An 18,471-nucleotide genomic window follows, 5' to 3' on the forward strand; every position below is an offset into this window, starting at 1 on the left:
ATTTATTTATTTGTAAAAAATTATTTATTTTATTTTATTATTTTTATTTATTTATTTTAAAGTTTCTTGGATCTAATTCTGATTGACATGATGAAATGCAATATGAAATGCTAAATGAATGCATGAATGAGGAGGGCAAATTTTGGGGTGTTACACCGAGGAATCATAAACAAATGAATCTACTGGGAACTCCACTGCTAGGAAAACACGGGTACTTTTACCGGGTATTGGGCAAGAAGTAACAAACTGCAAACTAAGAAAAATATTACCAGTTACTGGGTAATAAGCTCTTAGGAGACTCAAAGCATCTATCTATGTAAGAGCTAGAAAGAAACAGTCAATCAAGACTCAACCCAATGAGGACATAACTCAAGGGGAGAGACTCCATCCAGATAATCAACTAGGAAGGAAATTGAAGTAATAATCATCCACGAGGAAACAACTCGGTGGGGAAGAGGAGAAAGGTTAAAGTCTTTCTGCTTAAGGGGCTAACACTCTACAATTGAGGGAGGGTAGACACTGAACTCGTATAGGGATAAAGTATCGTCGTACAGAGAATGAGAATCTCAAATCGACAAATCAATCAATTATGATGGTGCCAATATGTAATTATGAAATTATATGAATGTATATATATATGATGTATATGATGATTATGCTGACAAAACAAATCATGAAGGATACAAAGGTGTCGCAAAGAATTTGAATCATCGATACAATCCTCGGTCAATCCAAAAAGAGAGGAAGACAACTGCTAGAGGACAGAGAAGTCAACAAACCAAAGGCTCAAATCTAGCCGAGGGAGGAGATCTGCTGAGGAGAGGAGAAGTTATCGAGTCTGCAGGGAATTTTAGGTCAACACCATATCAAATGGGAGACAACCATATAGAAGATAAACACAAAACAGTTGCTCAGAAACCAGGAGGAAACTCTGACTAAGAGCGAGTCGAGTGGTGACTGGTGGGGAAACCATCGCGATCTACTGGGGAAAACATCTTACTCTGATGAAGATCAACCCTGCTGAAGAAACGCGATCTTCGTTGGGGAACACAAAAACACTGTCAGGGAAATAACACGCCTCAAGGTACTAAATCAACCAACTTAGTTGGGGAAAAGAATCAGAACTCTGCTAGGGAACAAATACTTCGCAGGGGAACCGGATCAACACAAACAACTAGGGATACCCGAAGGGTTAACTGCTTGGGGAACCTCTGATGTTTCGCACTTAAGGACTTGCTGCTCTTTGAAGTGCTGTTGATACTTCCTTTTAATTGCTTTGAAAAATTCTTGTTTTTATATGTTTTAAAAAATGATTTTGATTAAAAAAAAATAATTTCCAAAATGATCATAATAAAATTTAAACTATTGGCTGAAGTAAATAAGAGTAGAAACAATTGGACAAAAGCTCAACTTTATTTAAAGGGATGGTAGTCTGTAAATGATAAGACTCCATAGATTTTTACAAAGTTGAAAATGGTAATTTACATGGAAAAGGGTGTAAGACCCCAATTTTTACCCTAAGATACCTCATGCAATTTCATCATATGTATAAGCATTGGGATCATACCTTGGCATCCTCCTTACCCCTCTTTCATTGGGTTTGTTTTGGGAGAGATCATCAAACACTATGTGATTGTATCATACTTGTATTTTATCATTTTTCACTAACCAAAAAACCAAAAATATGTCTTTGCATTTGCCTAACTCTTTTGTAGGTGGGGCATGATCTCCATTGATCTATCAAGTTCATATCTAGGGTTTGAGACCCTCCTGACAAAGAGCACAACCATGAATTGATCCAAGAATGGTTATGAGTATCATATATGAGTTCCATTAATTCCTACATGTTATATTGATCAAGTTTTCTTCAAGAGTTTGAGGGTGATTTTCCTTGGAAACCCTAGTTTGACTAGGTATCTTAAGTAACTTCTCCAACAAGATATCTCATCAATTGACCAAATTTCTCAAGGGGAACTTCAAATTTCATCATCTTATGCATATATAAAGTCAAGAGAATTAAAGGTTAGCAAGTTGGTTGATGGTGGCTGGCCAGATGATTTCATCTAATCAAAATTGGGTCACCCTAGACCCTATCTCCTACAATTTTCACCATATGAAAATGATTCTAAGATTACACTTACTCTAAATGTCATTCCAAACAACTTTCATGTTGAGACCTAGAGCTAGTTTTTCTTGGAAAATCATTTTCTATGTTAAAACATTATAGGTCATTTTGTCTAAACCCTAATTTGAAAGTCAACTTCCCAAGGCTATAACTTGCTCAATTTTTATGAGATGGAAGATTTATAAGTTGCACAATCAAATTCAAGATGTCTAATTCAACTTTGATGTTTGGAGTGTGAGCTAATTCAACTTTTATGAGCATGTGATATGAGGTTACATTATAGGTCACTTTTGACCTATACCATGAGCAAGTGATTTTTCCAAACTTCAAAAATTCATAAATCTATCATTTCAAATCCAAATGACATTAAATTGGTTACCATTTTGAATTTCTTTGAGAGAGCTACAACTTTGATGAAGACACTTTTCTCATTTGAAGCTCACATATAAAGTTAAGCAAGGTGGAATATTGAGACATATGGCTTGACACTTAGAAAAATTTTGATATGTTAAAAATTTCCAAACTTCCACCACAAATTTCACCATGATACCAGCTCCAAATGAAAAAGTGTTGAACATGAAAGTTGTTCCTCTTGATCTCACCTTTCTAAAAAGTCCAAGTTCATCCATTTTGGACAAGAATTAAATAGGTTGCGCATGACTTGAACATTGCATCATCATTTGGCAAGATTGAACTTCAAACATCCATGCACAATTGCCTAGCATTCCAACATGACTTCAGCCTTGCTTACACTCAATTATGGATCAGATGGAGTAATTTCATAGGCCTGTACACGCCCATGCACTCATGCATCACACATTGCTAATTTTGGAAGTTCACTTCAAGTGTGCAAATATCAATTGATTTGGCTATAAATAGAGACCTCTAGCATCAGAATTTCACAGACATCCGTGCTAGCTTTGATCCCAAACCTCTAACCCTCTCATTCCAAAGGATAATCCTGAGAATTTCATTTAAAATTGAGTTTGAATTCTCACTTTTTTGAGATTCAAAACTCCAGGGATCCAAGACCTTTTGTGCATTCTATTCCATATTTGCAAGCATTCTGAGTGAGATCAAGCACAAGCCAAAGCAAGAACAGTTGAATCCAGACCTACATTGAAGATATTTTCCAGAAATTTTCATCTCTTCGATTCTCTCTCAATATTGCTCAATTCTCTTGATTCTTTGGTTGTCTTAAGTCCTACCAATGTAGGCAAGAAGATTGAGTTGCTTTGAGGCCAAATCGAAGCAACCCAGTTCATGTACCTCAAATGTCAAGTCCATGTATCTCTCAATATACTTGGAGTTAGGATGAATTAAGGTCAGATTCGTGCTCTACGCCATTTTTCCTTTCAGATCATGTCCTCTTTTTTCATTTTGTTTAAGGTGATGAGTGAACTAGTCCGGCCAGGGTCGCCGGAGAAGACGGCCGACCTTTGGACGCCGAAGATGTGATGGCTTGGTTCTGAACCATTGATCTCATTTGAATTGTTTTAATCACGAGGGTGCATTGTAATTACCTTTCCTGTGGAGCATTGACTCAAGACCACAATGGAACGCATGCTGGTGGCCACTTGATCTGCCACCTCAATTAATGAGGGAGATCAAGTGGCTCACGTTTATTGGTTATTTTCTGATTTTCTTTTATTCCTTTTATTTTCATTAATTCAAATTAATTTTAATATTGATCCAAAAAATATGAGAGTTTCGCCAAAAAATTTCAAATAATTTCAACTTTCATATTCTGAATTAAAATTATTTTTTTGGATCATTATTAATATTTTTCATGATTTAATTGGTTTTTCATTTGTTGTAAATTGTTTAAAAATACTTTTAAATATCAAAAAATTATGAATTTTTTTCTCCAAGGTCCTTTGACCTTGTTTGACCTATGATAAATCTCATGGCCATTTCTTTGGTGTTTTGATGAGGTTTTAGGAATTGGATAAACCATATTTAATTTAAATGCCTTATTTTAGTATTTTTAATTTGATTAAATGCCAAATAATTTTGTTGACCAATTGTGATGACTTGTTTGAGTTTGACTATTGTTGTTGGGCCTTGGTCAAGGTTGATTTGACTTTGTTGAGTTAATATCATTGGATTTAGGGGATTGATGGAATGTATATTCCATCTCCCAAAATGAATGGATGATATTAATTTGGAAAAAGTCCTCCTTTGATCAATTTGAGTTTTTATCTATTCCCCTCCCTCTTCATCTCATTTCCATTCTTCATTCATTAATTCCATTTGGCCTATGATATCTCAAAATCCTAAGGCTAGTTGATTGAAAAATTAACATGAGTATGGATGAGATTAGGCCACACCTTCTGCATATTCTTTTTGTGTGTGGTATGTTTCATGAGCATAGTCCATTATACTATGTCTCTAACATGCATTAACACCAAAATTCTATTGTCCAACCTCAAATAGTTGTGACTTCTACATAAGTCCAATTACGATTGCTTAACATAGCGCTAAATTTGTGACATAAAAGGCATAAGCATTCTAGTTAGTGAGATTGTAAGTCTCCCCTCTTTCATGATATTGTATGCAAATTTGGCCTTTTTTCCTTCCTTTGAAAGATGTCTTGGTTCAAGGATCCATGCTTGTTTAAGTGGGTTGAGTGTTCTCCAAAGAATGTCTTAAAATGAAAAGCAAAAGCAAAGAAATACTAACTTTTAACTCATTAACAACTAACTTTTAATTTCAAGCCATTTACTTCAATGTCATTTAATTCTTGCCTTTATTCATTTGCCATTGTTCATATCATTCTAATTGTTTATAATAATGCAATTTTTACTTTGTCCACTTGGACCATATTGTGTGATACATTTTGTTTGTGTATACGTTGTTTATTTGTGTGGTCTTTGACCATTGATGTACATAATAACAACAAAAACCCTAAAAAAAATTGTGTGCACTGTTGGCTTGATCTTGGACAAATGGACTTAGAATTTAAGCAACATTTCTATGCTAAAGGACTTGGCCAATGCCAACTTGTTGAGAAACCAAGTGCTTGCAATTTGATACATCATTAAAGATCTCTCTAAGTTCATCTCCAACATGATCATTGTGAAGTTGTTATTTTGAACTTGTGACTTGTGGAATTCATCTGTTACATGGGCTAATTTGAAAGAACATCATTGGAATGGATAAGCTTGGATGTTACCATCTTTATTTGATGCCTTGCTCTTTAAGATAATATAATTGTGCATTTGTGTGTTGCTTGATTCTAAAAGTCCAAGGGAATTTTGGGTTTCTATTGACATTCTTGTCTATTGGATTGCTACCCATTTGGTCAGATCTTTTCAACTCTAAACTTTTAATTTTGTACATAGGATAGTCTCTTCATCTTCTCCCCACTTCTTTCATTTCAAAATCTCTCCCTCTCTTTTTTCAAAAACCTTCTTTGATTGAACTTATTTTGTTCTAAACTTTGACCACTTTTTTTGGAAAAAGATAGAAACTTTGGCCTTACGCCATTGCATTTTCAAACTTCTTTTCTAAATCAAACTTGTAAATATACTTAACTATACTTGACTTAAACTTTCAAAAAAGCCAAAAATAACTAACTCATTCAAATCATTTTTAGGCCTTTGTGCCTTTCAAACTTAATTTTTGTTAAAAGCAATGCATCCACTTTGAAATTTGTATCACGAACTACGAGGTTTTGATCCCTCATTTTTATGTTTGTACGTAGGCACAAGACCGAAGGTCTTGCCAAAACACAAAAATATAATTAATAAATTATTTTCTCATCCCCCCATTCTATTTGTTTATAAATATCACTTTATACCAAGTACATATGCACACAAAAAGGGCTCCCTAGGAGTACCTAAGACACCTTGGGTGCTAACACCTTCCCTCTGTGTAACCAACCCCCTTACCTGTAATCTCTGACATTTTATTAGTTTTGATTTGAAAACTTCTTACTTTTGGGTTTTGTTCGTACTTTTTCCCTTTTCCCTTGGAAACTATAAAAGCACGGTGGCGACTCTTGTTATTTGATCTCTAGCTTATCCATAGCTTGACGATCATGAATTTACCGTTACAAAGGGTTACATTGAATACAAATGATCTTTAATCCCTCTACCAACCCTTGATATCCACTGTGCTCTTGACCGCTACTGGGATTATGAATCGACGTCAACCCTCGTGTTCAACTAAGGTCTTTCCGATACTGGTCGATCAGCAGACTGTAGTTACTTGCCATAATCCTTAATTTTTGCATAAGTTGCCCCAAGGTGGGGTACTCAACTTATCGGGAAATTTTTCTGTTTTTATGTCTCTAATTTTTGCCTGGATCGCCCTTTCGGGTTTTCAATCCACCGAGACGCTCTTTTTTGCCTAAGCTACCCTTTCGGGTTTTCAACTTAGCGAGTTGTTCCTTTCTTTTTAGGCGAAGTATTTCTTGACTGCATTTGCATTCACAGGACAAGTGAACTCTTCACCATCCATAGTTGTAAGAATCAAAGCACCGCCCGAAAAGGCTCTCTTAACAACATATGGGCCTTCATAATTAGGAGTCCATTTTCCCCTAGAATCTGGTTTGAACGACAAGATCTTCTTGAGCACAAGGTCACCTTCTCTGAATACACGAGGTCTGACCTTCTTATCAAAAGCTTTCTTCATCCTCTGCTGATATAACTGACCATGACACATGGCAGTCAATCTCTTCTCTTCAATTAAATTCAGCTGATCAAACCTGGTCTGACACCATTCAGCCTCAGTCAACTTGGCTTCCATGAGCACACGCAATGAAGGAATCGCAACCTCTACAGGGAGCACTGCTTCCATGCCATATACAAGAGAAAAAGGGGTTGTCCCCATTGAAGTGCGGACGGATGTATGATACCTATGCAGAGCAAACGGGAGCATCTCATGCCAATCCTTATACGTGACAACCATCTTCTGAATAATTTTCTTAATGTTCTTATTTGCAGCTTCAACGGCCCCATTCATCTCGGGTCTGTAGGGAGAATAATTATGATGTGCAATCTTAAAATCTTTGCAAAGAGCTTCCACTATATTGTTATTCAAGTTCGATCCATTGTCAGTAATGATCTTATTTGGCACACCATAATGACATATAATATGATTCTTTATAAACCTTACCACAACTTGCTTGGTTACATTTGCATACGATGCCGCTTAAACCCATTTTGTGAAGTAGTCAATTGCCACTAAAATGAAACGATGTCCATTTGAAGCTTTGGGCTCAATCATCCCAATCATATCAATTCCCCACATGGAGAAGGGCCATGGGGAAGAGATAACATTCAACAGTGTCGGAGGAACATGAATCTTATCCGCCTAAATTTGACACTTGTGGCACTTCCTCACAAATTTGCAACAGTCAGATTCCATTGTTAGCCAATAGTAACCTGCTTACAACATCTTCTTTGCCATTGCATGTCCATTGGAATGAGTACCAAAGGAACCTTCATGCACTTCAGTCATCAACAATTATGCTTCATGTCTATCCCTGCATCTGAGCAAAACCATGTCGAAGTTTCTCTTGTACAGTATATCACCATTCAAATAGAAGTTACCGGCTAATCTTCTCAAAGTCTTCTTATCTTTCAAAGATGCCCCAGGCGGGTAAATTTGACTTTGGAGGAAACATTTGATGTCATAATACCACGGCTTCTCGTCTTTGATTTCTTCAACAGCAAACACATGAGTTGGTCTATCAAGACGCATCATAGACAAATTGGGATCCTCATTCCAATTCTTCACCATAATCATTGACGTCAATGTTGCAAGAGCATCTGCCATCCGGTTCTCATCTCGAGGGATATGATGAAACTCAACCTTTGTAAAGTAAGTTGAAATCCTCCTCGCATAATCTCTATATGGTATTAAACTGGGTTGATTTGTCTCCCATTCACCTTTGATCTGATTCACAACCAAAGTTGAATCTCCAAAGACATCCAAATACTTGATTCTGAGATTCATGGCCACTTCAAGCCCCATAATGCAAGCTTCATATTCTACCATATTATTTGTACACTTGAAAGTCAAACTAGTTGTAAATGGTAGATGTGTGCCTTAAGGAGTAATGATCACTTCCCCAATGCCATTACCATACTAATTAACAGCTCCATCAAATACCATGCCCCAATGGGAACCAGGTTCTGGCCCTTCTTCAAGCAATGGTTCATCACAATCTTTCATTTTCAAGTACAAAATATCTTCATCAGGAAAATCATACTAAATTGACTGGTAATCTTCAATTGGTTGGTGAGTCAAATGGTCAACAAAGATACTACCTTTGATCTCTTTCTGAGATTGGTATTTAATATCATACTCTGATAACAACATCTGCCAACGGGCAATCCTCCCAGTTAAAGCATGCTTCTCAAATATATACTTGATCGGATCCATTTTGGATATCAACCAAGTGGTATGATTCAACATATATTGACGCAAACGCTTAACAGCCCAAGCCAATGCACAACAAGTTTTCTCAAGCATAGAATACCGAGTCTCACAGTCGATGAACTTCTTACTGAGGTAGTAAATTGCAAATTCTTTCTTTCCAGTCTCATCTTGCTGACCAAGAACACAACCCATACTATCTTCAAGCACAGTCAAATACATGATTAACGGTCTTCCTTCAACAGGTGGAGACAAAATCGGAGGTTCAAGCAGATATTCCTTGATACTGTCAAAAGATTTCTAAAAGTCTTCAGTCCAATCACACAACCGATCTTTCCGAAGAAGCTTGAATATAGGTGCACATGTGACAATCATGTGGGAAATGAATCTGGAGATATAATTCAAGCGGCCGAGAAAACCTCTGACTTGCTTCTCAGTTTTAGGCGCAAGCATCTCTTGTATTGCTTTAACCTTGGCAGGATCAACTTCAATACCTTTCTCACTGATAATAAAGCCTAACAACTTACCAAAACGAACACGAAAAGTACACTGATTGGGGTTCAAGCGGAGTTTATACTTCCTCAAACGCTAGAATAGCTTCAACAAATGCTCAACATGTTCCTCTTTATCAATCGATTTAGCAATCATGTCATCGACATAAACTTCAATCTCTTTATGCATCATATCATGAAAAAGAGTAGCCATTGCTCTCTGGTAAGTTGCACCAGCATTCTTTAAACCGAAAGGCATCACTCTATAATAAAATGTTCCCCAAGGTGTAACGAATATGGTCTTCTCCATATCTTCGGGTGCCATCTTGATCTGATTATATCTGGAAAATCCATCCATAAACGAGAAGACTTTGAATTTAGTAGTATTGTCTACCAACATATCAATCTGTGGCAGAGGGAAATCATCTTTCGGACTGGCTTTATTCAAATCTCTGTAATCAACACACATGCGGACTTTTCCATCTTTCTTCGGCACAGGTGTTGAAAAGTATATCTTCGGCAAATATTTTTATATCGTATCCACAGAGATTGGGTAATATTACCGCCGTTCTATAATTCAAATGTTATAAGTTTAGAAAGTAACAGGGTTGTTTTGTTTGGAAAAATATTTTGTGAATGAATGTTAACAAAAACTATGAAATGGTTTTAGTCAAATATAAAAGCTTGGCAAGATTGGAGTTCACTATTTCAAATGTTTATGATTCCTTATGATAAATAAATAGATTCAAGATTATTGATGATGTTCAAGTATCCTCTCAAAGTCATTTATGTCTAAATGATATCGTGATAATCACTATATTGATCCTTAGACGATCTCTCCACCTAACTATCAATATAGCAATCTTTAATGTTTAATACCAAAGAAGAGTAATGAATAAATCTATCTCTACAACTTATTCACTACTTGAAAATCTGTTTTATGTCTAAACTCAAGTAATCTCTCTCGACAACTACTCAAATCTGGTTTTCAAAGTATAGCAAAAACAATATTCAATACATCAACAATCTTTATCAAATATATAAATCAAAGTGAATACATAAATAGATGAGAATAGCTACTACCTCCAATCTTGACAAAAGGGAGTTTAGCTCCTCATCACCATTGTTACAAAGCAGAAAGTTTTAGCAGAAAAACTCTGTTTTTCTCCCTTACAAAAAGCTCTTAATCTCAATGTGTGAATGATAATGAATAGTCTATTTTTCCATCCCCTAGAATAATGTATTTGTTTCTAACAAAATAAGTTGACATTTCCCTAAATGGTCATTGTCATCTAAAGCAGAAAAGCAATTCCCAGGCAGACATCAAAATGGCAATAAACTTTTCCTGCAGAACAGCACTTTTGACCCTCAGTCAGCTTGCTGGATTCGCAGCCTTCGCGGCGCGAAGGCAGTTCGCGGCGCGAACTGTTGCTTCTCCAGCTTCCTTGTTTGGCAAGCTTCCTCCAAGATGTGGTATTGCAATCCAAAGCCTTCTTATCCCAGAAATTCTACAAAACTAACAAAAATGTGAAATAACTATTCAAAACAAAATAAATTAAACCTAATTGCATTTATACAAAATAGTGAGAATAAAAGTGTGTAATAACATCAAAACTTGGTAAAAGGGACCAATAAAATGGTGTAAAAAGTAGTACTAATTGGTCCCTAACAACTCTCCCCAACTTAGCATTTTGTTTGTCCCTAAACAAAAGTTTCCACTCTCACAACCAAGACAATAACACAAAAGATTGGAGCAAGGATTTACCAAGGACATTCAAATGGTTCAAAAGTGTTTGGCAATTTTTTCTCAGTCCACCTATCTTAATTCTAGACAAAACATGAATAAGGAAAATGGTTGAGTGCAAAAATCATTCCAATGGAATTCAAAACCATATATGTCAAAATTGAATCAAACTTACAAACACATCATAATAATGATGAATAACATGAAGGGTTACTTTCACTCATCCAAGCAATTAAATCAACAACAACTCAAATCATGCGGTTATCATAACAAATACCAAATCATGTGAAAATTGAGAATCAAGAGGTCTTTCAAAGGTTGTAATGTGGCTTAGGTTACAAGAAAGGATATGATTAAGAGAATTTACAAAGTTGCCTATCCTAAGGGAGCCTTCCCAACCATTCAACTCTACACCATTTCCTTTTCCTTGGTCCCTATCTTTTTCTTTTTCTTTTTCTTTTCAACTCCACACAACCATGAGCATTTTTTTTTTATGCTCTATGTTTTCAAGAGTATTTTCTTTTACTTGTTTCTTTTCAAATTTTCACCCTTTTATAACAATTCACTTTTCCAAGTTTCTAATCAACTTTTCACTCTACTCTCCCCAACTTTAGATTCCGAAACCAAATTTATTCAATAATGCTCCCTACTTAGACATAAGCAAAAAGGCAAAATTTTCAACAACTCGATTTAAGGTTTCAATTGACACGAAAGAAATTAGGATTCATTTATTCCACAATTTTCAATTGATTTTTCAATGATCAATAAAATGAATCCTAAATTAAGCTCAAAGGGGTTTAACTAAGGATTATTCCTCACAAGGTTAGTTGATTCAAACTTTTTGGTCAAGTGGTTTTTCTCACAAACAATGCCTCTATCATTTTCAACAAATTTACACACAAATAGCTTGATGCATGATTTAGCATGATAAGAATGAGTTAAAGTAATGCTCGGTTTCCCGCTTTTTAGTGTACAATGGAAAGCTTCCTCACAAATGGTTAAGTCCTATTTTGATTCAAAGATGACATACATTTCAATGAGTTCATGAAATGGAATTTGCACAAACCATCAAACTACTCATGTTAAGTCTAGAAAGCGATAAAGTGTACCTTGAAATGCCGACACTAATTCTTATCATCACCACTTGAAGTGTCCGATGCTTCTTTCTTTGCGATCATTTCTCAGTAGCTTAAAGCTTGACTTAAGAGTAAGAACAATTAACAAAAATGTTGGTAAACCAGTATTCGATTAGAACACACTTAAATCTCAACTAGCATTCATGCAATTGTCAAAATACTAACAAAAATAAAGTGCCAAAATAAAGTCATGGTGAACTAGAGCCACCCAAAAGTACATTACAAAATTCCCAAAAACAAAAACAGAATTAGTAAAAAGAAACTCAAAAATACAACAACTCTCAAATCTCCACATTTTCAATCCTCCTCCTCTTCATCACCACCTACATTTCCGAGAACATCTTCCATCTCCTCATTTGGGTCAGCACTACCTCCTGCACCCCCCATAAAATTTGGCCTGCCCTCAGGCCAATTAGCATAAGCTGCATAGTCAGCTTGCGAAGGAAAAGTCCGGGCCTCTGGTGCCAGAAACGTGTTCTGGAACTGCTGCTGCATGGCATCGAAAAGAAATGATTGAGACCTCCTGGAGGCCTCAAAGTTCTCGCAGCAGTAGTTGGCAAATGCCATCTGATCAAAACCTGGGGTGGTGTGAGGTTGAGGTTGAGGTCGGGGTCTGGCTCGGGCTCTGGATGAAGAAGTATCGGGTGCAGCAGTTTTATCATTTTGGGTTTGCAGAAACCTGTTCAAATAAGAGTCACTGATCACACTGGTGATCGAGAAGTGTACTTCCTCAGGGATGGGAACATTTGCCTTACGGCACAGTCCCATGATAAGGCCTGGATAAGCTAGCACACCAGCTTTGCCCCCGAAATTGGTTCCGCTTAACACTATCTTTCTCAATTCTCCTGCAATGAGGGCTGCAACATCCACAGACTTTCCAACCATGATGCAGTACAATAGACACCCTACGTCCATAGGAATTGTGGTGGTGTGGCTTCTTGGTCGGATATTAGACAACAGTAGCACCAGAAAAGCCCTAGCTTCCAAATTGAAATTTTCCCTTTTCCAAAATTTCGGGTGTCCTTGATCATTCATTTCATAAGATTTTCCGCTGAGACATAGGGTAGCATTGACCGCTTCCAGGTTCCATCTGTTAGCTTCCTCCATGATACTGTACTCACAACGCTCACCCTCTCCGAGAGTTAATGGATTACCCAGATAAGCATTAATATCATCCCTTCCAAAGGAGACGATCTTCCCCCTTACCCTGGATCGGTAAATGAAAGTCGTACCCTCCTTGCGATGCATAGCATTCGCATAAAACTCTCGAACAATGTCGTAGTTGATTGCGGCCTCCGGTTCGCATAACTTCATCCACTTTCGTTGCTCAAAAGCCGCAACCACACTGTGATACACCCCGGTTGGAGCTAGCCGAATAAACCTTTCAGGCAAAATGGTTCTCTTGACGAGGCTCTCAAATCGTGCCTCGTGTTCATCACTAATGAACTTCCTGAATGAACGTGCTTGAGGAGGTGCCATGGTTTTAGTTCTTTTGGACATCTGCAATCAACACCAGAACAACCACATAACAAAAAATGAACAGCATTAGCAACAATTAACACAAAAATATGCTGCTGGAATTCACAGTTCGCGGCGCGAAGGCAAGTTCGCAGCGCGAACTCTGCGAATTCAGGAAATCCCCAAAGTTTCCTAGGGTTCCACCATTGGGGAGAAATCTACTCCCAATCAGTAAAAATTCTCAACTCTACCCTAATCCTATTCTAAATCAAACAGGCAAAACAATCTCAAGCGGTATTCAACAGAAAAATTTGACTTCTAATCAACCCTAATGAAATTCCTAAAGAGGGATTGGAAAAGAGAAATTTAAGAGCAAATACCTTATGAATCGCTAACGCTTGCCAAAAGATGAAGATTTTGAACAATTGAAACCGAAGAATCTTAAGATTTGGTGGGATTTTGAGAGTGGAGTGAAAGCGCGGCAAAGTGGTTTGAAATGAGGAATGTTTGAAATGAAGATGAAATGACCTAAACAGTATTTAAGTGGTTCTGTCCCGCAAAGTTCGCGGGGCGAACAGTGTTCGCGGCGCGAACATCAGAAAACAGAACCACTTAAAATTTTTTCATTCAGTTCGCGGCGCGAACAGGAGGTCGCGGCGCGAACTGCAAAAAACAGAACTTAAAAATTCTAAAACTTTAACAGAGCTAAAAATCACAGAACAGAGAAAATTAAAATGCAAACTAACAACGTTGGGTTGCCTCCCAACCAGCGCTTTGTTTAACGTCGTTAAGAGCTCGACGGTACCTCAATTAGCCTGATCCAGATAATGACAGGACACACACATCACGGTTTATGTCACCGCTATGATAGACTTTCAGTCTTTGACCATTGACAGTCCAGCTTTCTTGAGACTTTGGGTCCTCTATCACAATGGCTCCATAATTCCGTACTTCCTTGACAACAAATGGTCCTGACCATTTTGACTTCAACTTACCCGGAAACAACTTCAACCTTGAGTTAAAGAGCAATACCATCTGTCCAACATGAAACTCCTTATGGCGGACCTTTCCATCATGGTATGCCTTTACCTTTTCCTTGTACAGCTTATTAGAATGGTATGCATCGTTCCTCAATTCCTCCAATTCATGGAGTTGACCTTTCCTTCTTTCTCCAGCTAGAGTGGAGTCGAAGTTCAAGAACTTAAGAGCCCATAATGCTCTATGCTCCATTTCCACTGGAAGATGACAAGTCTTCCCATACACCATTTGAAACGGAGTCAGCCCAATAGGTGCTTTGTAGGCAGTACGATACGCCCACAAAGCTTCATCCAGTTTTAAGGACCAATCTTTTCTTGAATTGGAAACTGTTTTCTCAAGGATCCGTTTGACTTCCCGGTTTGAAACCTCAGTTTTCCCGTTCGCTTGTGGGTGGTAGGGAGTGGTCACCTTGTGCTTTACACCATAATGTTGCAGAACTTTTTCTAAGGGTGTATTGCAGAAGTGTGAGCCTCCATCACTTACCAACACTCTAGGTACACCAAAACGTGAAAATATGTTCTTCTTTAAAAATTTGATCACAGTTTTGGCATCGGCCTTAGGTGAGGCAATTGCTTCCACCCACTTCGAAACATAATCGACAGCTACTAGTATGTACTCATTTGAGAAAGAAGAGGGGAATGGGCCAACGAAGTCAATACCCCAACAATCAAAAACTTCCACTTCTAGCATGTTGGTTAGAGGCATTTCATCCCGTTTTCCTATTCCTCCACTCCGTTGACAAGTATCACAACTCTTCGCATGTTCGTGCGCATCTTTGAATAAAGATGGCCAATAAAAACCCGATTGGAGTACTTTAGTAGCTGTTCTCAAACCACTATAGTGACCTCCATACGGAGAGTTGTGACAGTGCCAAAGAATGTCTCTTGACTCCTCAATTGTTACACACCTTCTCAAAATATTGTCTGCTCCTACTTTGAACAGATAGGGATCATCCCAAACATAATATTTTGCATCTGCTAAGAATTTCCTTCTTTGATTGCAAGTGAGGTCTTCCGGTGTTAAACCAGTTGCTTTGTAATTAGCAAAATCAGCAAACCAAGGCCTCACTTGAATCGCATAAAGCTTTCATCTGGAAATTCTTCTCTCACCTCTTCTTCTTTGTTTGTAATTTCTACATTGACCAAACGAGACAAATGATCTGCCACCAAGTTCTCAGAACCTTTTTTATCCCGAATTTCTAGATCAAACTCTTGTAATAAAAGGATCCAACAAATAAGTCTTTGTTTTGAATCCGGCTTGGTAAGCAGATATTTTATCACTGAGTGGTCAGTGTAGATTACAACTTTTGAACCAATCAAGTAAGCTCTAAATTTTTCCAATGCATATACTATGGCTAGTAATTCCTTTTCAGTTGTTGCATAATTAACTTGTGCGTCATCCAACACCTTACTAGCATAGTGTATGGCATGGAAAACTTTATCGCTTCTTTGTCCTAACACCGCACCAACTGCATAATCGCTAGCATCACACATGAGTTCAAAATCAAGGTTCCAGTTTGGTGCTACGATTATTGGTGCGGTGACCAACTTTTCTTTCAAATCTAAGAAAGCTTTAAGACATGACTCATCAAAAAGAAAAGGCGTACCTTTGTTGAGCAAATTGCTCAATGGCTTTGCGATCTTTGAAAAATCTTGTATGAATCTCCGGTAGAAACCGGCATGTCCTAGAAAGCTTCTTATCCCTTTAATGTTAGTTGGAGGTGGCAATTTCTCAATAACCTCCACCTTGGCCTTGTCCACCTCTAGCCCTTCAGAAGAAATCTTGTGACCAAGTACTATACCCTCAGTGACCATAAAATTGCATTTTTCCCAGTTGAGCACTAGGTTGGTCTCCACGCATCTCTCCAAAACTACATCAAGGTGTTTTAAGTACAATTCAAAAGATGATCCATAAACAGAAAAATCATCCATGAACACCTCAATGCATTCTTCTATCAAGTCTGAAAATATAGCTTGCATACACCGTTGAAATGTGGCCGGTGCATTACATAATCCAAAAGGCATTCTTCGGTAAGCAAAGATGCCAAAAGGACACGTGAAAGCTGTCTTCTCATGATCTGCCGGGTTTACTGAAATTTGATTATACCCCGAATATCCGTCCAAGAAACAGTAGAAATTTTTGCCGGCGAGCCTCTCCAACATTTGATCCATGAAGGGTAGTGGGAAATGATCTTTCCTTGTGGCTTGGTTCAACCTTCTATAGTCGATACACATTCTCCACCCTGTCACTGTTCTCGTCGGAATCAACTCATTTTTATCATTTTTAATCACCGTCATTCCGCCTTTCTTGGGGACCACTTGTACCGGACTCACCCATGCACTATCAGATATAGGATAAATCATTCCGGCTTCTAATAGTTTGACAACTTCTTTCCGGACCACCTCTTTCATTGATGGATTCAGACGCCTCTGAGGTTGCGCAACTGGTTTGAAATTTTCCTCCATCATGATCTTGTGCATGCAATAGGCCGGACTAATACCCTTCAAATCGGATAACACCCACCCTATCGCACCTTGGTTCTTTTTGAATACTTGAATCAACTTGTCTTCCTCTTGCGTGGACAATGTGTTGCTTATAATCACGGGTTTAGTACACTCGTTTCCAAGAAACACATACTTCAAGTGCGACGGAAGCATTTTCAACTCTAACTTTTGCTCTTCCGTTTTCTTCTTTGTATCCAACTCTTCCATTAATTCTTCTTGATAGGCCAGCTCACCACAAGATTCTAGCTCATGCAACATTGCTTCAATTTCTCGTTCCTCATTATCGGTTAACACGTTGTACGCTCCGATAAGGGATCTTTCTAGAGGATTAGAGATATGAATTTGGTTCGCGACCTCCACTACTTCCTCTTCAATTGCATCGATTCGGAAAGAATCATGCTTATCGGTTGGATGCTTCATAGCTTCGAAAAGATTAAAAGTCACCTCTTCATCTTGCACTCGTACCTTCATTAGCCCATCATCTATGTCGATCATCATCCGAGCTGTTTTTATAAAAGGTCTTCCAAGAATTAGGGGTACATCACGGTCCTCATCCATCTCTACTATTACAAAATCCACCAGAAACAAAAATTTGTCCACTTTCACAAGCATGTCTTGAGCAATTCCGTATGGTGAGGTGGTGGACTTATCGGCTAGTTGCAGAGTCATTCTCGTCGATTTAATCTCAACATTCCCCAATCTTTTTACAATGGAGAGGGGGATTAAATTTATACTAGAGCCCAAGTCAATCAACCCATTTCCAACGTATGTGCCTCCAATGGTTACCGGTAGAACAACCCGGCCCGGATCGGACTCCTTCCTTGGTAGAGTCTTCTGGATGATGGCGCTACACCGTGCATCAAGAAATATGGTCTCATCTTCCACGTGTTGCCTTTTCTTGGTAAGAATGTCCTTCATAAATTTAGCATACCGTGGCATTTGTTCTAATGCATCAGCAAATGGAATGTTGATTTGGAGTTGCTTGAAGATGTCCATGAACCGTGCATAATGCCTAGCATTGTCCTTCCTTGATGGAGCATGTGGGTAGGGTAGATGTTGGGTTGGAATGATGCTCACCCCTTTCTCAGATTTCTTCTTCTTCTTTGATTCAGCATCCTTTTTCCCTTTTAAGTCAGTCTGCTGATCAGTTGGCAAAACCTGCTCTTTTCGCGGCGCAAAGGTGGTTCGCGGCGCGAACTGAGCATTTCCAGAAGCATTTTCCCTTTCACCAGCTATGTCTTTTTCTTCCAGCATCCCATCAGTGATGTTCTCTTCTACAATTTCTTCACCTTTTTCACTTACCAACTCTTTACCACTCCTTGTGACAATTACTTTGCAGTGTTCCTTTGGATTCGGTTGAGTGTTAGCAGAGAAAGATGGTCCTGCGTTTTGTTCCGACAGTTGCTTCGCGAGTTGGCCTACTTGATTTTCCAGATTCTTAATTGCTGCTTCGTTACTCTTCTGATTTGCCATGGAAGCTTGCATGAATTGTTGAAGAGTGTCTTCTAGCTTGGAATTTCCTCCTTGCGACTGCTGTCCTTGAGAGTTTGAATGTTGGTAAGGACTTTGCTGCTGAAAATTCTGATTG

Source organism: Lathyrus oleraceus, chromosome 5, assembly GCF_024323335.1.
Source record: "Lathyrus oleraceus cultivar Zhongwan6 chromosome 5, CAAS_Psat_ZW6_1.0, whole genome shotgun sequence".
Lineage (NCBI taxonomy): Eukaryota > Viridiplantae > Streptophyta > Magnoliopsida > Fabales > Fabaceae > Lathyrus > Lathyrus oleraceus.